General features: G+C 39.9%; 2 long non-coding RNA genes across 2 annotated transcripts in view; one reads left to right on the forward strand and one right to left on the reverse strand.

Annotated features, from left to right (window-relative positions):
- LOC116553696 overlaps positions 1–14,285 on the reverse strand; it is a 20,382-nt gene extending 6,097 nt beyond the window's left edge. The window contains exons 1-2 of the long non-coding RNA XR_004269872.1: positions 14,273–14,285; positions 11,703–11,708 (exon numbers count right to left, since the gene is read on the reverse strand). This is a non-coding gene — a long non-coding RNA (uncharacterized LOC116553696). The remainder of the gene's footprint in view (positions 1–11,702; positions 11,709–14,272) is intronic.
- Positions 9,988–22,210, forward strand: LOC116553695. The gene is made up of 3 exons (XR_004269871.1): positions 9,988–10,028; positions 20,852–20,881; positions 22,158–22,210. It is a non-coding gene; the product is annotated as an uncharacterized LOC116553695 (long non-coding RNA).
- The last annotated feature ends 1,257 nt before the right edge of the window (positions 22,211–23,467 follow it).

Genomic DNA, 23,467 nt, shown 5'->3' on the forward strand with positions numbered 1-23,467 from the left:
TTCTTTCTTTCTTTCTTTCTTTCTTTCTTTCTTTCTTTCTTTCTTTCCTTTTTTTTTGAGATGGAGTCTTGCTCTGTCACCTAGGCTGGAGTGCAGTGGCATGATCTCAGCTCAGTGCAACCTCCACCTTCCAGGTTCAAGTGATTCTCCTGCCTCAGCCTCCCAAGTAGCTAGGACTACAGGTGCATGCCACCACACCCAGCTAATTTTTTGTATTTTTAGTAGAGACTGGGTTTCACCGTGTTAGCCAGGATAGTCTCAATCTCCTGACTCGTGATTGGTAAGCCTTGACCTCCCAAAGTGTTTGGTTTACAGGTGTGAGCCACCATACCCAGCCAGGGTTTCTTCTTAATTATTTATTTTTTGTATTTGTGACTTGAAAGAATGACAGATTTATCTTTGATTAAACAATTGTATCTTTTTTTTTTCCTTTTGAGACAGAGTCTTGCTCTGTTACCCAGGCTGGAGTGCAGTGGTGCAACCTTGGCTCATGGGTTCAAGCGATTCTCATGCCTCAGCCTCCAAAGTAGCTGAGATTGCAGGCATGTGCCACTATGACCAGCTAATTTGTGTATATATCTATACAGTTTCACCATGTTGGCCACGCTGGTCTTTAACTACTGACCTCAAATGATCTGACTGCCTCAGCCTCCCGAAGTGCTAGGATTACAGGTATGAGCCACCATGCCCAGCCAATAGTACAATAATATCGTACATTAATCCTAATGAAACCTAGACTAGATACATCTTTCTCTCTCTCTCTCTCTCTCTCTCTCTCACACACACACACACACACACACACACACACACACACACACACACACAAAATACAAGTGGATTCAGAAGTTAGTGGCCCAAAGGCATTGCAACTGCCTTGTAGGGGCCAATAGTATCGTACATTAATCCTGATGAAATCTAAAGAATAGATACATCTTATACACACACATACACACACACGCACACAAAATACAAGTGGATTCAGAAGTTTTCAGAAAGATATTAGTGGCCCAAAGGCATTGCAACTGCCTTGTAGGAGGAGAACCTAGTGGTTCTTCCTAAGAAGAACCTAAGCAGTAGAGTTGAAAGTGTGGTCCTGGTGTGGGTTTACAGGTGTGAGCCACCCACCCGGCCAGGGTTTCTTCTTATTTATTTTTTTGTATTTGTGGCTTGAAAGAATGACAAATTTATCTTTGATTAACAATTGTATCTTTTTGTAAATCTTCCTAAGATGGCCTAAGCAGTAGAGTTGAAAGTGTGGTCCCCAGATCAGCAAAAATAGTGAATTCTCAGACCTACTTAGTTAGAAACTCTGGGGGCGGAGGCCAGCAATCTGGGTCTGAACACTCCTTCTGAGTCATTGTGATGCGCTCTAAGGTTTGAGAACCACTGGATAAAGCAACATTCTGATGACCAGATCTAGGTTTTCTGAAATCTACCAAAGGACGGAAGTTCACTTTCCACTCTTCATGGACAGGGATGAAGCCAGTTTCCCTGAGGATCCTCTGTAAGGAGAAGGGCCCATCCATCCTTCTCCACCTTGAGCAAGCCTCTGATTCTGCCAGGAGTGGTGAGACTTATACCCCTTAAACTCCTATCTCTTTGGCCAGGGCTCCTCCCCTTTTTTCCCACTGGCTTTTAGGAGGATAGGATTCAACAGCAAAGCCTGATCATGTTTTATCCTGACTCTTGTCATTCTGTGTCTCTGGGTAAAAGGCCACTTATTTAATGGGAGAAAGCTGTTTTTAGTGCCTTCTCTGGAACTAATATAGAAGACTTATTTTTAACTCAGAGTAATAAACTCCCTACACCTGTCCTTGAATTAGATGGCATGAAACCAGATCTAGAGTTCCCCAAAGCTGCTTCTAAGTTCCCCCAGGTCTGCTGCTTCTAATTCAGCACTTCCGTGGCTGTACTGTATTCAGTCTCCTTTCTGCTTTCTACTCAACAGCTCAGGGCTTTACTTTCCACATCTATGAGGTAAGGCCTGGGGAGTTGGGCTGGCTATGAATATTTATGCAGTTTTGTACTGAAGAAGTCAAAAATATGCTGCCCCAAAATACACTGCTCTAGTGTAATAACTATTTTGAATTAAAGGCACTTTTTAAAAAGCAGCAGGTGCAAGAAGATCACCCTGACCTTCATTCTGTTTCTTAGAAGCAGAGCATAAAACTCCCATGTGCAAGATGTCCTCCCTGTACCAAAAAGAATAACGTTCTTATCATCAAGGACAGCAAGTTGAAGCTAAGGGAAATTTGTACAAACCAACCTGTCAAACTAACCCTTATCTGCCTCATCACTTCTCTAGCCAATTAACTACCCCAGCTCAAGCCCCTTCGCCTTATCACATTTCACAACTTACTATTCTTTGTGCAATTCAGTATGTAAGTTGGGTCTTCATTTTTTAATGAGGGCTCTTGTGCCATGTAAAAATTCTATTGAATAGCTTTTTCTGGTTTTCTCCTGTTAATCTATGTTAGGTCAATTTAATCCTCAGGCCCAGCTGGGAAACCAAGAAAAAGGAGGTGGAATTTTGCCTCCGCTACAATAATCAAAGAGGTCATGATGAAGAGAGGGGAGTCGGGGATAGGACACAACCTGAGCCAAACCCTGGCCTCTGCTCTGGGGCTGTGTCTTTCAGAAGAGAGGCCCTTTTACAAATACAGATACCTGGGTCACACTTAAGACTAATGAAATCAAAAATTCTAAGAAAGGGGATTGCCATTAACACACATACACATACATTAATTGCTCTGTGTGTGTGTGTGTGTGTGTGTGTGTGTGTACATATATGTATATATTTTGTTTGTTTTGTTTTTTGTTTTGAGACAGAGTCCCACTCTGTCACCCAGGCTGGAGTGCAGTGGCACAATCTTGGCTCACTGCAAATTTTGCCCTTCTAGTTCAAGCGATTCTCCTGTCTCAGCCTCCTGAGTAGCTGGGATTACAGTAGTGCCACCTGGCTAATTTTTTTTTTTTTTTTTTTGAGACAGAGTCTTGCTCTGTCACCCAGGCTAGAGTGCAATGGCACCATCTCAGCCCACTGCAACCTCCCCCTCCCAGGTTCAGGCAAGTCTCCCTGCCTCAGCCTCTCTAGTAGCTGGGATTACAGGCACCTACCACCATGCCTAGCTAATTATTTTGTATTTTTAGTTTGAAATTATTCCTAAGCTTCCTTTATCATACTGTTACTTGTCTAATCCTATCCTTGTTATCAAAAGCAAGAGACTGTAGATTTACTCAATAATGCAGGCTAATATAATCTGATTATCACAAAAAAAGCACTCATCGATGAAGTGAAATACTTTATCCAACTCTGAGCCAGCAATTCAATAGCGCATTTAAACAATCTTAAAAAATAGTCTGTTTGAAGGATAAATACTATTTCTATTTCCATTTCCATCCTTGAAGTCTGATTACTAAAAACTGAAAAATCCAGTTCTTGTTTTGCAAAGCAGTGAGATTTTGGGTAGGTGGGAGACATTTTCTCCTCCTGGCTTTTCAGCCTTGGCCCTCAAATTAGGAACTTCCAGGCTCTTGCAAGTGTTGGATCGAGGCTTCTTCCTTCCTTCTTTTGCAGGCTTTTTCCTGTGGTAGAATTTATAGAAGTGCATTGAGCTACTGGCATACATCTTTTCTTAGCTAGCCTGTTCACAGGACACACACATCTTTTATTTCTTCAGGTGACAGGCACAAGGGCAAACCCTACCCCTACAGGACAACTGGTCCTCCAGTGCGTATCTATCTAGGAGAACTCAGAAAAGAGAAAGAGGAAGCCTGACTTTGTGATAGATTCAAGCCCGTTATTCCAGTCCAGCTTTACTAGCAATAAATCTAACATTTTGACCTCCGTTTGACTTTAGGCCTATTTCTCACCTGATTCAGAATGAGCCCCCTTAAACCCTAACTGTTAAGTCAATCTACATGACCAAAATGGCCAGCTTGACTGTCTTATTTGTTGTGATCCTACTAAAGCCACACTGCAAAACATTCACTGCAACTTTATTACCCTAGCTTTCAGTCAGTCTAATAGGTTTTGGCCGAGAGAAATAAAGGCTGGATTAGCAGAGGCTTGGTCATCCTGATTGTTCTCCTGTGTCGAGCTGAGGCTAATTAATTCAGTAGAATGCTGCTTTTGTAATGTTTTATAATGATTCTGGACTGAACACATGAACACAGCTCGAATTGATTTATAGCTCCCATGAATTGATAGAAATTAGTTTGTTGATGTTTTGGCATGGGGTGGTTAGAATTGGTACACTTCTAACCTGGAATTCTTCATAAAACTTTACAGTCTGACTTTCACTATTATTCTTACTCTACTGGAAAGAAATGGTTGCTTTATTCTTACAAAAGAGATGGGATGCAAAAGTTCTAGTTTTTTTGACTAGGACAATTAATTTAATCTTTTTTTGTACTGAGGTGTTTCCACTTATAAAAGAAACTACCCGAGTCACCCTATAATCATTGCTACCATGGGACTTGTTAATAGGTTACTCAACAGCTGCAAAACTAGTAGAATATTAATGAAAATTTGTGCCAAAAATCCATAAAATGAAATTTTACAATGTATGATAAACTTAGATGATCTGGATACATAAATATATGTAGATAGAATTAAAGGCATTGCCTTTATTCTAGAAGCTGCAAATTAACATTTAAAATCATGACTCACCTTTCTTCTTAAGAAACTGATGTGGTTATAATGCTTCTTAACAATAACCTCAAATTTGAAGCTTGTGATAAAGCTACATTTCTCAGGTTTTGAATTCTGAGGGCTGCACTCAGAAGAAAATCAGATGTTTTCAGCCACAAAAATTGATTAAAAGAAATTTCTGGGAAGAGAATATATTGATAGAAATTATAGAGTCAAAGATTTAGATAAATTTATGGGCAAAAGACTTTTTAGCGTCCTCAGCCTACATGATTAATAATTCAGAGCCAAATTTAGGGGCACTCCACCCAGAAGGAATTACATTATCCAATTTCTGTTATGTTATTCTGAAGTGTAAGCAGCAAGCTCATTAAAAATGAATGAGGTAATCAGACAAATTCTATGACTATGCGTGAGTCTCTCATTAATGTTTTACTAGACGGCATTAAGAAAGACTAAATAGACTGCACTAGATCTAGATGTAATAAATGGACTTCAAAAGCAAAGCAACTTAATGACCTTCCAGTAAACAGAAAGACTTGAAAGAGAAAGGATGAAGGATTTTGGAAACCTATGAGCTACACTTTTTGGCTACATCTACAATGGAAAAGTGAAATGAAGTATGATCAATTACCTGCTTAATTCGATGAATCAACAGGCCAGGTTTAAATATTACTTTGAAGCCTGAAGTAATGGATTGGGCTGTTATTAGCAGGTTAAAGTCCCTAATTCTCCCTTTACTAAGTAGTGTTTGACTAGTGCACAGTTTCTAAGCAGTAACAGTACTGGTGTTTTGGCCTGGGTAATTCTGTTCAGGGGTCTGTCCTATGCATTGCAGAATGTTTAGCAGCACCCCTGGCCTCAACTCACTAGATACTAGTAACATTGCCCAGATGTGACTACCAAAAATGTCTCCATACATTGCCAAATGTCTCCTGATATTTATAACAGAGCGTGGTGAAAGGAGTCATAACTGTTACAGAAGTAAAGAATTCTAAAAGTACAAATATCCCATTTCCAATCAGAGTGGGAGGCTGTACAAACCATTAAATGAAAGGATTAACTTGCAATTATTTGGTCAATTTGGACTTTGCAGACAATTAAACTAGTTAATTCAGATCAAAATTTTTTCTTTGGGCTTTGACTTAATAGGATTGGCATCTAAATTAACTCAATTAGTGGACTTACTACTAGGCATATTTTAAATCTTGACTTGAGGTTTCAAGCTCAGAAATATCTCAAATGCAATGATCAGGGACTCAGAAACAGATGGAGCTGCTGCCTCCTTAGCATGATTGTATTTGGGGGACTTAGCTACTATGAGCACACACAAACACACACACACATTTCTCTAAGAGTCCTTTCCATTGGTTTCTGGTTACCTGGTTTTTGCTCTGGTATCTACATCTCTTCTCCCCTTTGCATAAAATCATTCCACTTGATTTACCAGGTTGCTTGATAATTGAAAGTGTGTGCTTTAGAGTAGATAAAATTGTGCTTGAATTCTGACTCTATGATTAATCAGCCCTTCACCATGTTAAAAGAAAAAAAAGGATGAGTCATAATAGTACTTCCAAGGTTGTGAGAATTATATGAACTGGTTAGGAGGTGTCAGGTCCATGACTACACCAAATGTCATGCTGAGCTGAGCTGAGCCATGCCCAAGAGGACCTGTACCGCACAAGCAGGGCAGTTATACATTTTCAGACAATAATGGCTCCAAGTCAAGCATGAGCTTACACAAACAGGTTATACAACAATTGGAGGTGTGCGCCTGTGCACCAATCCTGCTGAGTCATGCAGGCCTGAATTTCTGCCTGGACCTATTCCTTGGCCAAAGCACACCATGTACTTTATAGGATGTTAGTGCTTCTGTCAGTAATAGAGACAGATCAACAATACTAAAAAAGGTAAGGGTTAATATCTCATGTAAAATTCTCAAAGGAGAGAGCCCTGAGCTAGAAACTGGGGCTCTTCCTATATTCCTGCTCTGTAATTTTTAGTGAGTGGTTCTCATCCTCAGGGTTAACAGATAGCAGTTGGACTTCCGGACATGATTTCCTTATTTCTAGAGGAAGAAGGGAAAGCCTAAAGAGCATATGGCCTTTTTCTAAAGGCCTTGACTTCGCTTTCTCATTGACTACAGGTGTAGGAAAGGCAGGCAATGCAGCATTTAAGGCAGGTACAGCTGCCTCTAATAACTTAGCCGTTTTGTTTTTTAGAAAGAGTGACTATTGGATAGATGCTGGTCGTTTTTGTCACTTTAAAACTCCTTCCCTGTCTCCATTGGATCCTAAGCATACAAGAATTTACTTGACTTTAAGAAAATAAGGACAGCCCAGATTCCACAGTAATTGCCATCTTTGCTGATTGCTTTTTAAACTACATGCCCTGTTGCTGGGCAGCAGTGCTTTGGGCAGGCTTCAGAAGCACTGCCACAGAAACTTGCATGAGCCAGAGACTGCTCTCCAGGCCACAGTGCAGGGGGTACAATCTCCATACGGGCATATCAGACAACCAGTCGGCGCCAAAGTGCTGGGTGGAAATGGGCCTCACACACTGGAGAACTTGCCACCATGTTTTACTCCCTTACTCAGTCCCAGGGAATTTAACTCCCCCAGGTGGATTCGCTTGTCTGTGCCTCAACTCCCAGAAACACCCTGGGGCTTAGGTTTTGAGATCTTAGGTTTTAAACCCGAAGGGCCTAGGGTTTGAGAACTTAAGTCAAATATTTCATCTTGTAGCTAAGGAAATTCAAACATTCAACATGTGAGCCTGGGCTGCTCTATTTGGGGTAAGAGTGGGGAGTACATACAATATGATTCACAATGTTATTACAGAAAAAGGCTAATTTTACACTGACCAGTGAAAGTCTTTAGGGGTTTAAAGAGAACAGCCAATAAAAATGTATTATCGTCGCTATGGGAGAATGCAAATTATTTGATTATTATTTTATTTTTAAAATAATGGCTACTTTTTTTTTGTCCTTTTCCCCCAAGGCCATTGTAATGCTAAATGTATAATACTTAATGAGAACTAATGCTATTCATCAAAAGGTAGCTCCTTTTATTTTTCTACAGCTATTGAAATAGAAATCTGCACCTGCGAATTAGTTTAATGATTCATTCATTGTCTGCTCTCAGCCTTGAGTCTTGCCCTTTTGAAAGAAAATACCATCTAAGTAATGAGTGAGGTATCATGAAATTTCCTAAGTATGTGTGACTCAGGAGAACGTTTGTAAGTCACTGTGTTTTGTGAAACAGAGCACGTGTGGCAAACAGGAACTATTAGGTATCCAGTAGCCACTCCTCCCCACTTTTCTGCCTGCCTCCTTTCTTCCTTGGTACATGAGCCCCGATTTTATTCAAGTATTTACCTTCCCACATACTGAACCCCAGGAGGGAATTGTTGATGAGTCAGTCTAAACCAATTGTTGTGATCTGTTACTCTTGCTAATGATTGGCTTAAGTGTGTGCATGTGATGCTCAAGAAGTTTGGTGGGAGGAATTCAGGGAAGGTTTCTTCCTGAAAGAAACACAAATGAGAACTTGTTCCTTTCCATGTTTGGATGTTGTAATGTGAGGGCATCTGATAACCACTGTGGTCTTTCTTTTGACCATAAAAAATACATTGTTGGTATATTATGACTGGGATAACAGAAGGATGGTAGGTACCTGAACCTTGGTAGCATTTGTTGAGCTGCTGCACTAACCCTCAACCACCCTTAGTTTGTAGGATAAAAAGCACGGTGTAAGCCATTTATTCACAGATATTCTGTTTTTTGCAGCCAAAGCATCTTAACTGTTAAATAAACTAATTTGCTGTGGAAGAAGAGACTGTGACTTGCCTGTATAATATCTGCTGTCCTCTTTTATCTTGATTATATTCTTGGTAGCACTGACCACATTTTCCAGCTTCCCTTGAAACTACAGCCCAGTTGAGATGTAGATAGAAATTGATGGATGTAGTTTCCGGGATATTGCTCCCTCCAGGGCACTAACTCAGCCAAGATGCTCTCTCTCTTGTCCTTTTCTCTTTCACTCTTTCCTGTATGAACAATATGGATGTATAGGGTAGCACTCCTCCTGCCATATTTGTACATAACTTTAAGAATAGAAGCCACACATGAAATAAGGTAGAGTAGGAAGAAATAAGGAGCTTGAGTCTGAGTGACCATGGAATCACCATTCCAGCACTGGACTACCCATTTCTGGACTTTTTCTTGTTTAAGTCACCATTGTTTGGGTTTACTGATATATGCAACCAAACCTAATCCTGACTTGACTGTTGCATGTGCTGAATGGCATTTAAAATGATCTTTTTTGGAAGAAATTAATATAGAAGCAGAGGTCTTATTACTTAGAAGGTTGATTTTTTTAAATTTAAAAATTGCCATTTAGTTATTTTGAAACAGCAAAGGGCTACTCAAATTGCATTTGATAACTCTATTTTTCCATAATTATTCTAAGATATTATCTTTTAAAGCTGATGGGGAAAGCAAGGAATAGAAGTCATTATAATACTTGCTACTATGTTTACAGGCATGCCTCAAAAAGGAGTCCAAAACTGGGTTACTGAATTCATTCCATCTCCATATAGTTATTGAGCACATAAAATGTTAGAGGCAGTATGTTAGGCACTCGTGTGTGTGTGTGTGTGTGTGTGTGTGTGTGTGTGTCTGTGTGTGTTCCAGAGATAGAAAGATATAGGTCCTACTTTCTTTTTTTTTTTTTTTTGAGTCGGAGTTTCGCTCTTGTTACCCAGGCTGGAGTGCAATGGCGCCATCTCGGCTCACCGCAACCTCCACCTCCTGGGTTCAGGCAGTTCTCCTGCCTCAGCCTCCTGAGTAGCTGGGATTACAGGCACACGCCACCATGCCCAGCTAATTTTTTGTATTTTTAGTAGAGACGGGGTTTCACCATTTTGACCAGGATGGTCTCGATCTCTTGACCTCATGATCCACCCGCCTCGGCCTCCCAAAGTGCTGGGATTACAGGCGTGAGCCACCGCGCCCGGCCTGGTCCTACTTTCAAAGAACGAAATTATTTTAGCTGGCAGAAAATAACACAGCCAATTGTTTGGAAGCACCAGAATAAAAAATAGAATTGCCTAAAGAATGGAGGGAAATAAGCAAAAATGTTGAGTTCTATATCTTACATGGTTTTTATTTCCTTTTTTGTATTTTTTCATACTTCCTATAAAGAACATACAGTTTTTAGTAAGAAAAAAAAAAACTTTGGCTGGGCATGGCGGCTCATGCCTGTAACTGCAGCACTTTGGGAGGCCGAGGCCGGAGGATAACAAAGTCAGGAGTTAAAGACCAGCCTGGCTAACTTGGTGAAACTCCATCTCTCCTAAAAATACAAAAATTAGCTGGGTGTGGTGGCATACATCTGTAATCCCAGCTACTGGGGAGGCTGAGGCAGGAGAATTGCTTGAACCCAGGAGGCAGAGGTTGAAGCGAGCTGAGATGGCACACCACTGCACTCTAGCCTGGGTGACAGAGCAAGACTCTGTCTCAACAACAATAACAAAAGAAAAAGAAAAAAACTTTATAAACTAGTTTTTTTGCTCAAAAAAGTGTAGTTGTTACAAGCAAGGAATTTGGAGCCGAAGCCCCTTCACCCATTATGTCTGGGGAATTCTCAGCTTTCTGCGGCTGTCTCCCATAGCTACTTAAAATTCTTCATTTGGTCGTAGTGGGTTTAGTTGCAGATTTTGAACCTATTAAAATGCAGATTCTAATGGAAGGTGAGTATAATAATTCTTAATCAGAAATGCTCATGAGCTTTTTAAAAATCAGAATTCCTGGTTCTCACTCCCAGTGACTCGGGTTCCTTGTCTGGTGTAAGGCCAGACCATGTGAATCTTTACTCCTGGGTTGAGAACCCCAACCCAGATGAAATTTAGGTTCTTATCAGTTAATTGAACGTTAGTATAAAAGAGGACCCACAGAAAAGTTTGATGGAGGTGAGGGGATGTAAAAGGACAGTAGTAGCACTGAAATTGAAGAGATGTGAGACAGTCAGCCTTAGAGAGAAGTGCAGAAGCTTGCTACTCCACCATTCTCCCAGGGCCTTGCCTGCAAAGACTGTAAAGGAATAAGACACATGAAAATATACCTTTTGGCCAGGCGCAGTGGCTCGTGCCTATAATCCCAGCACTTTGGGAGGATCAGGCAAGTGAATCATCTGAGGTCAGGAGTTTGAGACCAGCCTAGCCAACATGGTGAAACCTGTCTGTACTAAAAATACAAAAAATTAGCCAGGCATAGTGGCGCACACCTGTAATCCCAGCTACTTGGGAGGCTGAGGCAGGAGAATTGCTTGAACCTGGGAGGCGGACATTTCAGTGAGCCGAGATCGTGCCACTGAACTCCAGCCTGGGTGACAAGAGCGAAGCTCTGTCTCAATTAAAACACACACACACACACACACACACACACACACACACACCTTTTAGGGTATTTCAGCATATTGGGGCAATGAAACTACCACATCTAGGTCTCAGAGAGGTGAAACACAACGACGAAAAAGAGAAAGAGTTTGAATCTCCTGATTAACAATGTAAAATCATCTTGAATTTATCTCATTTTTGAAGGCTAATTTAGGACCAAAAGTCACAAGAGGGTTACTGTAGGTATATCCAGAGGGTAGGATCTCAGTATCTTCAGATGTAGTTAAAAATTGAGACTATAATTGACAATAATTTATGGTATATTTTATTCAAAAATTTATTGAAATATCACATGGTAGCCCCTAAATATGTAAAATTATTGTGTGTAAATTTTAAAACATAATAAAAGCAGAAAAGAAAAAAGCCAGCAAAGAAAAGCCGTGCTAAAATAATTGAGAGATGGTGTTAAACACGGAACACTGCTTCCTTATACTACTTCAGGGACATATCTGGGGGCATCACAGTTTCAATACAGACGCACATTCTGTGCTATGGTATTTTATAAATGATTTCCACCACAAATAGAGCGTGTATATGTCAAGATTGGTCAAAGTCTCCATCTTTGCTTATCACTGACAAGGGAAGATAACTATACAAATCACTTTCTCTTTTATATCTTGCGAAAACAAAAGAAGATCTGTCATCGACCCTAAATAACCAGTGGTTTATATTGATAATTTTTTGAAAGCTCTTAAAGCTCCACATTCCATTGTGTCCCAGTAATTTCTTCCTCAATTTTCATTAGAGTATTACTACTTGAAAAATGAGCATATTTTAATTGTAAGACGAATGATGATAAATCTTATAATTTTAAACCAGGAATCAAAGTCCCACTGAGCTAGGAGGAAATCAAAGGTCTATAAAATTATTTAATTCGTTTTCCCCTGGGTGGTCTGATTCTTCTAATGTCCAACTCTGCCTGCTATCTTGTCATAATGGGTTGAATTATGCAGATATTCAAGATGAGACATTACATTTGTACGTTACTAATTATACACATAGAATTCTGATGCTTACAAATGTTTAATGCATTGAAGGGGAAAAGGCCTTTATTAAATACTTTTGAGTTTGTCAGCTTCTAGGACTTATTCTTCTAATCTTAAAAGGCCAAAGACCAATATCATTTCCTATTGTGTCTGTAGCCAGGTAACAACCTTTTAGAAAAGATCATGGTCCGGGAACACACACTAAAATAACTGATGTCTTCTGCAAAAAGAAATAGTACTCTGCAGTGCCTATCAGCAATCCCAAAGAGGGATAAATAGCCTCACTCAGCCTATGCCATCACTTTTTTTTTTTTTTTGAGATGCAGTCTCACTCTGTTGCCCAGGCTGGAGTGCAGTGGCACGATCTCAGCTCACTGTATCCTCTGCCTCCCCGCTTCAAGCAATTCTCCTGCCTCAGCCTCCCAAGTAGCTGGGATTATAGGCACACACCCCCATGCCCGACTAATTTTTATATTTTTAGTAGAGATGGTGTTTCACCATGTTGGCCAGGATGGTCTCAAACTCATGACCTCAAGTGAGCTGCCTTCCTCCACCTCCCAAAGTGCTGGGATTACAGGCGTGAGCCACCACTTCCATCTGCAAAGCAAGATCTGCTACAGTAGAGCACCCTGTATAATGGTACCCAGCTGAAGTTACCCATTAGTGATTACTGATAGTCTTTCTTTTTATTTGTTCTTAAAAAAAAAAAAACAACAACAACAACGAAAACGCTAAGTATGTCTCTTCTTGAAGCTATGAACAACTTCTAGTTTTCAAGAGCTATCAAGCTATGTAATCTTTTTTCATCTCCAATGAAATAGATGTGTCTGAGTCATGTTACTCCACACTTTGCCTGCCTAACACTGTGCTGGGTACATTGCTCAGTAAGTACCCACTGAAAGATAGTTCAGTGACTGTGGTGTCATTGCCAGTGAAAGATAGTGACCCCACTTTGAACCCTCATTGGTAGCTAACCAAGGAATTTATGTCTCACCCATTCCAATTTCTGCAGGTTATTAATATAATGAAACATTTTCTGAAACTCATTAAAGGGAGAAAAACCTTCAATTTTTCTCGCTGGCATTGCCATTTTTCTTTGCTTTCTTTTTTCTTCTCTTCCTTCTTTCTTTTTCACTACTTTCTTTCGTTTTCCTTTCTCTTTACACTCATAAGCATTTATTTTTGGGCACTGAGCTAGAAGTTGGGGCATATACGAAGAAAAATATTTTTTGTGGGTTTGGTTTTGTTTCATTTTCCACAACCTGTCTTACAGGAGCTCCCAGTTTAGTGAGCTGCCATTTATTATAAATAACGATAGTTCCATGTAATGCCTATTCACTTCATTCAAGATACACTTTATACATTGTTGCATTTAATCTTCATAACAGTCTTCAGAGGACGTTGTTATGGGAACCCTATTTTACAGATTACGAAAAACGCTCAGAGTGGTTAAGTAACTTACTAAAGATCACACAGCCAGCAAATACAGATTGGTATTCAAACCTAGGTCTGCATCCCAAACCTGTGCTTATGCCACAATATTTCATCCCCAGAAAGGAAAAGATGAGCTTCATTTGGGGGATATGTACCACGGAACTAACAAGGTATCTTTCCTCTTCTGAGATAAGATTTCCTTGAAAAAGTTTGCATCTCAATTCAATTTCAATATATCCAAGCCTATGAGGATATATAAAGCACAAAAGCAATGGTTCAGGTTGTGTTACTTAAAGTCTGACCTATAGACCTGCACCAGTGGGTGAACTGTCATGAGATAAATACAGAAATTGTGAATAAATATTTGAGAACATTTATAGGAATTTAACACAGTGTAATAATAATAAATATGGCATTGTATTATGGACTTTTAACATTTTAATTAATTAATTTTTATTTATTTATTTTGAAGACAGGGTCTCTCTTATTGCTCAGGCTGGACTGCAATCCATGTACGATCGTAGCTCACTGCAGCCTCAACTTCCCCAGCTCAGGTGATTCTCCTGCCTCGGCCTCCCAAACAACTGGGACAGCAGGCACACACCACCAGCTCCAGCTAATTTTTGTATTTTTTGTACAGATAGGGTTTTGTCATGTTGCCCAGGCAGGTGTCGAACTCCTGGGCTGGCACAATTCACCTGCCTCTGCCTCCCAAAGTGCTGGGATTACAAGTGTGAGCCACCACTGTAGCCAGCTTCTGGGTTTTTTTTTTTAATTTAATTTTTTAGTAGTTCATTTTCATTGTATTTTATAAAAGTATCAGTGTATAATGGATTGGACATTTAAAAAATTGTCTTTTACCATAAGTAGTTTGTGAAGCATTAATTTATATAAACATGTAACATTTAAATAATGTTATTAAATTGTCAGTATGATTTTCTGGTGGTACCACTAGGATTCCCAGAATAGATAATTTCCCTTTCCTGGGCCAGCTACTGTTGTACTTGGGAACTCTAGGAAGTACATTTGCCCCAGAACTTCTTTAGCATGGAACCTGAAACAAAAGCTCTATTTTCAGAAGGTGTTTGATGAATCTTGAATGGACCCAGTCAGTAACCAGTGATTCTAGAGATAAAAATGTTTCCTGAGTTTTAATTTATATGTCTCAGTGAAAAAAGAAATACATGCGGACACATTGCACCTTCCAGTAATTTTGATCACGAGACTGAGTGACAGACATTGAAGACACTTTCGAGTGGTGTAATTTACACGTGACATTGACCAGAGTTGTATCCTTTACCCTACCACGGTGGAGTATGTCAAGGAATAATACAAAGTGATAAGATTCTCTCAGGGCTCTTCTCTGGGCAGAATATGGAGGTGTAATTTGGTACTTGGAAGAGACATCCTGGACAATTTATGTACTCAGGAATCAGAATTGGCTTATTCATGACTTTAAGGGAAGTCATGCATTTAGGGAGTTAGTTATTGCAACTGATGATAAAATGCTGCTGCTGGCAGAAAATGTTATTTTATGAAAGCTTTTAACAGAATCCTTCCCCCAAACCCTGAATGATAATATATTTAAGATTTCAATTGCATGTGTCATTTACTAATTTTCACAGCCGTGTCCTGGCTGTGAAAACATCTTCTGCCTATAGTGACACCTTAACTGGAGTTGATAGGGTTGATTTTCTGCTGGTTGGTGACAAGCGTGAAACCATGGAAAAATCTGCAGTTGCGTGGCTGGCCCTGCCCCCAGAGACCAGCAGTGAGAGCACAAGATTGCTCTTTTATCTGTGACTAAAGAAACCAACAGGATGACTCAGAGGCCAGGGGAAAACATGCTCTAGGGATTTCTTCTCTCAAATCCCCAAAATGGAGGAAGATTAATGGCGGGCAAAGTCACACTGCAGATTATAATTCTCTTCCAGCAGGTTATAAAGGTGCACTGACAAACTGCAAGGTGGGGGAGATGAAGAAAGGCAAAGGCTACACGGTAGCTTTCAAAGCCATTTATCAGAAAAGAAGCTATCTCTCAATAAAATGGAGCTGTGTCTAAAAATTCTTGCCTGGCCTCCGTCTGTTATATGCTGGAGCATGAGCTACATGTGCCGTCATTGTAATCAGAAAATAAAATTTATGCCCATGAAATATGTAAATATTAGGTATGTGTGTTTAATAAAACAAATTGGCTATAAACTTTGAAATGGATCAAGACTAGACTTTATATATGAGCTTGCCCTTCTGTTTGATGAATTGTACAGACTGGCAGCTTTGTGGATTCCATAACTATCCCAGCTTTCTGACAAAATATGGAATATTTATTATGTAGTATAGACAGCAGGATATTAATATTATTCTAAAAACTATATACAAATGCTCCTTGACTTATGATGGGATTATATTGTGTCCCGGTAAATTCATCGTAAATGGAAAACATCATAAGTCAAAGATACATTTAATATACCTAATCTACTGAGCCTCATAGATTAGCCTAGCCTACCTTAAATGTGCTCAGAACACTTACATTAGCTTTCAGTTGGGAAAAGCCATCTAACACAAAGCCTATTTCATAATAAAATGTTGAATCTCATGTAATTTATTGAACATCATACTAAAATTGAAAAACAGAATGATTGTATGATTGTGTGGATACTTGAAGTACAGTGTTTACTGAACGGGTATCGCCTTGCATCACACCATCTCTTTCTTTCTCTCTCATATATATATGTGTGCCAAGGGAGGGAAGAGATGGGGAGGAGAGAGAGAGAGAGAGAGGGAGAAAGATTGTCCCTCCTGGAATAGTTCTTTATTATCAAAGATAAATTTGTTGGGTGGGATACAACCTTCAGCAGAACAGGATAAAATAAGTCAGTTCAGCTATTGACCAAGATGTCATCGCCAATTCACAACCCAGATATGAATTTTAAGTTCCCATGGTACAGATTAAGAAACAGACCAAAGCTTAGCACCACTGAGTTTTGAGTGTGGTCTTAAATGAACTAAGAAAGAATTGTTTTCTTTCCCTTTAGAAACTCTGTAAAGTAGAAGTAAATTTTATTTCTGCGGCGAGAAAGGATCAGGTGTTCATGCTTAATTAATGCTGCTGAAAAGTAGGAGAAGAGACGAGAAAAAGTCAGAAAATAGCGTGTATTGTGGATGTAAGATGTGAGTGTAGGTCAGAAATTATTCTTGAGTTTCCTGCTGTAAAGTTCATAGAGTAATAATCTGCAATCCAATGTTAACAGTAAAAAGTAATTTTAGCGTTTATAATCAAGATTTCCTTTTTAAAATATTTTTCTGTACTTAAAGCTAACCATAAAAATCAAGAAACTTAGGCAGCTATGCCTTGGCTTCAAGGATGAGAGCATATTTTTATTTTTCAACTTGGCCAAAACATTCAAATGTTTTTTAAATTGTGGAAGAGATACCAACTCACAGATTAGAAGAAACATATCCAAACCTTCTCCAGCCAGTGGCCCCGCCGCCATCAATTTTACAATTTAAAAGCCTGTAAAATATTTAAAAAGAGGATCATGATTCTCCAAATTCAATTAAGTAGTAATAGGAAAGGTTGAAGCTTTCAGTTTTGAGATAAAAAATGACAGAGGGTAAAGCCTTCTCCCTCAGTTCGCCTCTAGGCATAGACCATGCTACATAAGAGGCTTTTCATTCAACCTGGTAATGGGAAACATCCATCACCTCTGTCTCTGAAGCTGGCCTTAAACCCTTCCTCAAGTGGAGAATATTATTAAACGTTTAAAGAAAACTGAAGTCACAGAAGGACATTTCCCCAGCCTATGATAGTGTAGATTAATCAAGGAAGACAATTTGTATGTTATCTTTGAAATGTGAATATAGAATGGTTTTAAATATTCCAAATCCTCTGGGCCTACTTAAAAACAAATACTGATAGCACTTCTCCAAACTGTTTATAAGAATGCCTCTGTTTGCAGCAGTACTCAAAATGAACGTTATTTCACATGCCCATTACTGAGCAAGTGCATAATAAACATTTGTTATGCAAATGAATGTTAAATAACATAAAACCAGTCATAGCTACTGTATTATTTAGGCAGCATTAGAGACATTTGACCAATTCCAGAGTAACCTGTTCTATTGTATTTATAATGTATTCAACACATATAATCACATATATTTAATGTGTTATAGTATGAATATTTATATTAATGCCATTTAATAAAAATTCAATATTTGTAATTGTATATCTGTTTAATTTGAGACTTTATTAAATGCCCCGAATGTCCCTGTATAACACTCTGTACATTGTAGAGAATCCATTATGCTCCTTGAATGAATGTTCTGAGGGCTCAGGAGTAATTATAGGGATTTCCTTATGGACCTAAAAGGGAGAAACTTCTAGTACTCTTATTTTTATATATAGAAAAATACCTTCATTCTCCCAGGCCTCTGCATCCTGTGCCCTCATTTTCACCTCTTTGCCCTTTAAAATGTTCACATTTGTCTTACGCCAAACTCCTAAGTTGAGGGAGAGAGGACATGCTGTCTCTTTTTGCTTATTAACGTGAAAATGCGCTGGATACTTTTAGATAGAGAGGTTGTGTGAGCCAGCGAATGCACTGGCAGGTGGACTAGTTTTTGCTGCCAAATGAGTCAGCTGAGATAGGAACAGTAATTTATTTGAATGCATGTGGGTTGACAATGCCATAAAGAGGTACTGGTATAGCTTGATGGAAGTAACTGTCAAGAAAATGTAGGCTGGGCATGGTGTGATTTAGCAAGCATCAGAATGTCTCCATGTCCACAAGTGTCTGCCCTTCCTAATCCGGGCCACTGTCTTCTGGATTCCCTGGCAAAAATGCAAATGCCCCTAGAGGAGTGACACATCAAATGATTATCAGGTGTTAATATTATGTTGAAATCACTAATATTAATTTTTTTTTGAGACAGAGTCTCAGTGTGTTGCACAGGCTGGAGTGCAATGGCACGATCTTGGCTCACTACAACCTCCACCCTGGGTTCAAGTGATTCTCCTGCCTCAGCCTCCCGAGTGAGTTTCTGGGATTACAGGCATGTGCCACCATGCCTGGCTAATTTTGTATTTTTAGTAGAGACAGGGTTTCACTGTGTTGGGCAGGCTGGTCTCGAACTCCTGACCTCAGGTGATCTGCCTGCTTTGGCCTCCTGAAGTGCTGGGATTACAGGGCTTGAGCCACCGTGCCCAGCCAAAGTGTTTTGATCTACAGAAAGCAGCAATTTTATTTGGTTCAACAAACTACCTTCCTGGGGATACTTCATCTGATTGCCTTTTTTTTTTTTTTTTTGAGATGGAGCCTTGCACTGTTGCTCAGGCTGGGGTGCAGTGGCGTGATTCACTTGCCTCAGCCTCTCACGTAGCTGGGATTGTAGGCACTTGCCACCATGCCTGGCTAATTTTTGTATTTTTAGTAGAGATGGGGTGTCACCATGCTGGTCAGGCTAGTCTCAATCTCCTGATTTCATGATTTGCCTGTGTCAGCCTCCCAAAGTGCTGGGATTGCAGGCATGAGTGACTGCGCCTGGTCCCCTTTATGTGTACATCTATCCTATTAGTTCTGCCCCTACTCAAGTTCTGCATATTCCAAAAAAAGACTGACCCTTTACTGGCTCCTGGGAGACAACCTCTGAGCCCGTGGAGTATCCTGCCTGATAAAAATGTTTTGGTATACCTAAGGCCCTGAGCTACCGCTGTATCAGTTTGACCTCTAGGGGACTAGAGACTGAGTACCTAAGGTCAGTCATGGAGACACTATATCTACATAACTGATCCCCAATGAAAACTCTGGACATCAAGGCTCAGGTGAGCTTCCCTAATTGGCAGCACTTCATACACCTTTGTCACACTTCAGTGCTAGGAGAATTAAGCACTGGGCATGTGTCAACTGAGAGGATAACTGGCCTTCGTCCCATGTGCTTTGCCTTTTGCTGATTTTAATCTGTATCGTTTCACTATAAGAAACTATAGCCATGAGTATTATAGCTTTTCTGAATCCTTGAGTTTTTCTAGTGAAGCCAGACTGAGGTTGGTCTTGGGAATTCCTGACATGTCCTCTTACTCTATGTTAGCAGTGTGTTTTTGGTCTTATTATCTAATCTCATTTAGTTTCAGTTTCCTCACCTATAAAATGGGGGTAATCAGATCTACCTTGTGGTGAAGTTACAGCACCCAGCCTACACTTTATTTTCTCCACAAGCATAACTTGGGAATTACTATAGAAATTATAAGAAAATGCTGTGTCAGCACATACTGTATGTTTAGCAAAAGTTTGTTTCCTTAAGCAATCTCTTTTGTAAGTTCTCATATTTTCTCTCTCTCCCAACCCTAAGATATAGTTGTTGAGACCAGGAGATCTCATTTCAGTTAGTACAAGAGATCCTCTCTTCCAATCTTTTCACCCTTATGCATACCATTCTCTTTCCAATCTTTTCACTCTTATGCATACTATTCTCTTATCAGTTGTTTGATTTTTCCATTTCCATCCAAAAATGGTTCCCTTTGATGGAGAAGACAGGAAAAGTCAGAGCTTTGCTTGCCATTTGTCTCCCATCACCTTTATCTTATTGGCCTTAAACAGTAAATCTCTTTTTTGATCTTTTTTAAAACTTCAGTTTTGTTTTCTTTTACTGTCTCTGGGATGTTTTCCTATTCTCAGATCAATTGGATGTCAGCTCTTCTGGCCTTACTCCTACATGTTTGTGATGAATCCTAGTATTAGTTTTTTGGTTTTTTTTCTTTTAAATCTACCCTTCCTTTAAAAAAAATAAAAACACATTCTTTGCTTAATTTTAAGGTTTATTTTATTGCTACTGTTTTTCCTAATTACAAAAGGAACGTATGGTCAAAATAAAAACATTACAGACATTTTGTACCTTAGAAAGGAAAATTTTCTAGAAGCCTACTTCTAAAGATATCATATTTCCTTTAGACTCCTCAGTTCATAGCAGAGATCCTTGTGCAAGCAGCCACTGGGTTCTTTAATTGCGTTACCAGAAGATTTTTTTAAAAAGAGTTCCAGCTCTCTCAAATTTCATTATGGAAATCATGAAAAGATGGAACATGTTTACCTTTTCTCTGGACTTTCAAACTACGTCTTTTTCAAGTCTACACACAGGTTTGAGCATACTCAGCTTTTGCTCCCTGGTTTTCAGGAATATCTTTTTGTGCATCCTTTTTTAAATGAAGAACTTGGATGGACTATGTGGTCTAATAGCACTCATCATTTGCTACTTTCTCTGATTCTACTATCTATAGAAAGTTGCACAGGTGAACAACATTTGAGAAAGCCTTTGTGTTGGCCAGGCATGGTGGCTCATGCCTGTAATCTCAGCAGTTTGGGAGGCCAAGGTGGGTGGATCACAAGGTCAGATGGAGACCATCCTTGCTAACTCTGTGAAACCCTGTCTCTAGTAAAAATACAAAAAATTAGCTGGGCATGGTGGCACATGCCTGTAGTCCCAACTACTCGGGAGGCTGAGGCAGGAGAATTGTTTGAACCTGGGAGGTGGAGATTGCAGTGAGCTGAGATTGCACTGCTGCACAAGAAACAAAGAAAAGAAAAAAAGGAGGGAGGGAAGGAGGGAAGGAAGGAAGGAAGGAAGGAAGGAGAAAGAAAAGAAAAGGAAAAAAGGAAGGAAGAAAAGAAGGAAGGAAGGAAGGAGGGAAGGAAGGAAGGAAGGAAGGAAGGAGGGAAGGAAAGAAGGGAGAGAAAGAAATAGCCATTGTAAAGAACAGCTTTCCCAGGCATATATGCCTGTGACAGGGATCAGAAAAGTGCCCCTGAAATGCAGCCGTGGAGGGGTTAGTGACAAATTTGGAGTTGCTAATTTTTGAATCTTATTAATTAATGACCCTTTGAGGTACTTGGGTGGTTGAAGGCAGCGTGGAAGCTGGTCCAGAAAGGTGGAGTTTTGTTATATGGCTTTAGGTGATTTTATTCTCTTTGCCTCAGTTCCACATCTGCAACATGAAATAATGAAATTTGAAGGCTGTTGTGGTAAGCTACACTTGTGACTTGTGACTCACATCTATGATTTTAAGTGTTCAGCACTCCACTTTTCCGGGAACAGGCACTCACTCACTGTTTTAGTCAGGGTTCTGTAGCAGGACAGAACTAACAGGGTAGATGTATATGAAGAGGAGTTTATTAAGGAGTATTAACTCTCAGGATCACAAGGTGAAGTCCCAAAATAGGCAGTCTGATTGGCTGACAAGCAAGGAAGCCAGTCCGAGTCCCAAAACTTCAATAGTAGGGAGGCTGACAGTGCAGCCTTCAGTCTGTGGCCAAAGACTCAAGAGTCCCTGGAAAACCAGTGGTGTAAGTCCAAGAGTCCAAAAGCTGAAGAAAATAGTCTGATATTTGAGGGCCAGAGGCATCCATCACGGGAGAAAGATGAAGGCTGAAGACTCAGCAAGTTGGCTCTTCCATCTTCTCCTGCCTGCTTTATTCTCGCTGTGCTGGCTGCTGATTAGATGGGGCACACCCAGATTGAGGGTGGGTCATTCAGCATTAACCATCACACCTGCTTTTATAGAGGTTTTGTTCATTCATTCATTCATTCAACAATATGTATTAGCTGGGCACCGTGACTCATGTCTGCAATCCCAGCACTTTGGGAGGCCAAGGCGGGTGGATCGCCTGAGGTCAGGAGTTTGAGACCAGCCTGGCCAACATGGTGAAACCCTGTCTCTACTAAAAGTACAAAATATTAGCCAGGTGGTGGGCACCTGTAATCCCAGCTACTTAGGAGGCTGAGGCAGGAGAATCGCTTGAACTTGGGAGGTGGAGGTTGCAGTGGGCTAAGACCTCGACATTGCACTCCAGCCTGGGCAACAAGAACAAAACTCCATCTCAACAAAACAAATCAACCCAATATTGTTGAGTGTTGTATCTGACATTATTCTAGGCCCTGGATATAGCAATGAATAAAACATTCCTATTCACATGAAACTGATATTCTGATAAAGGGCATCAGACATTAAACAAAATAAGTAAAACATGTGGTATGTATTAGTTTGTCTGTGTTACTATAAAGGAATATCTGAGACTGGGTAATTTATAAAGAAAACAGGAGGCTTGCTGATCTCCAGACAGTTGGGAAAAAGCCTCTAATCTCCAAGTCATCATTGGTCAAGCCTTGCAATCTTCCTGGCAAGTACCTGGATCTCTGCTTCCATGCCACGGGAACACAGAGCTCTTTCCTCGGGCTAAAGGACACCATACTCCTTTGGGTGCAGTCATCCCTTTGAAGTCATGACATCTTCCTCATCTTCCTGGAAAAATGAACATCTTGAAGCAGGGTCAGGCGTCCACTAATCTTGTGATATGACAGTCTTTTCAGTTAGTTTAGGCTTTTATAATAGACTCCAAGAGTAGGTGACTTTCTTCTAGGAGATTCAGCTTTCCACCCTGAAAATACTCCCTTAAAGATTTTTTTTTCCTTTTAATAAATTGTTCTGCCATTTGTTTGTTGCACAAATGAGCACAAATTCAAATGGGATCCCGTAACTGGTGATTCTGAGCAGCTAGGGGGCATCATCAAAATATTAGATATTAAAGTCCTAGAGTATGATGAGAAGAAACAGTGGCTGTAAAGAAACCTAAAGAACAATGAGGGCAAACTTTATCTGTCTCACAATACTTATGATAGCATTTCATGTGTTTGGTGCAGAAGTAATTTTTCTCACTCTGCCTTGTGCTGGAATCAAAACAACATTCCTTGATCTTGTTGGGGAGCGAATGACTTTTAGGGGAGAAGGTCTCAAAGGGAAAGTAGTTTAAATTTTATAAATTGCAAGAATGCCTTTTGCTATCTAAGGGATGCAACCCACAGAAGAGCTGATATTCAAAATCAGAATTATTAAAAATTGCAGTGGGGGCAGTCGGGTTTTAGGGGGTGAAAAGGAGTACATGAAGAG

This window comes from Sapajus apella, unplaced genomic scaffold (genome assembly GCF_009761245.1).
Source record: "Sapajus apella isolate SASKATOON/1434 unplaced genomic scaffold, GSC_monkey_1.0 scaffold13, whole genome shotgun sequence".
In the NCBI taxonomy this organism is placed as follows: domain Eukaryota; kingdom Metazoa; phylum Chordata; class Mammalia; order Primates; family Cebidae; genus Sapajus; species Sapajus apella.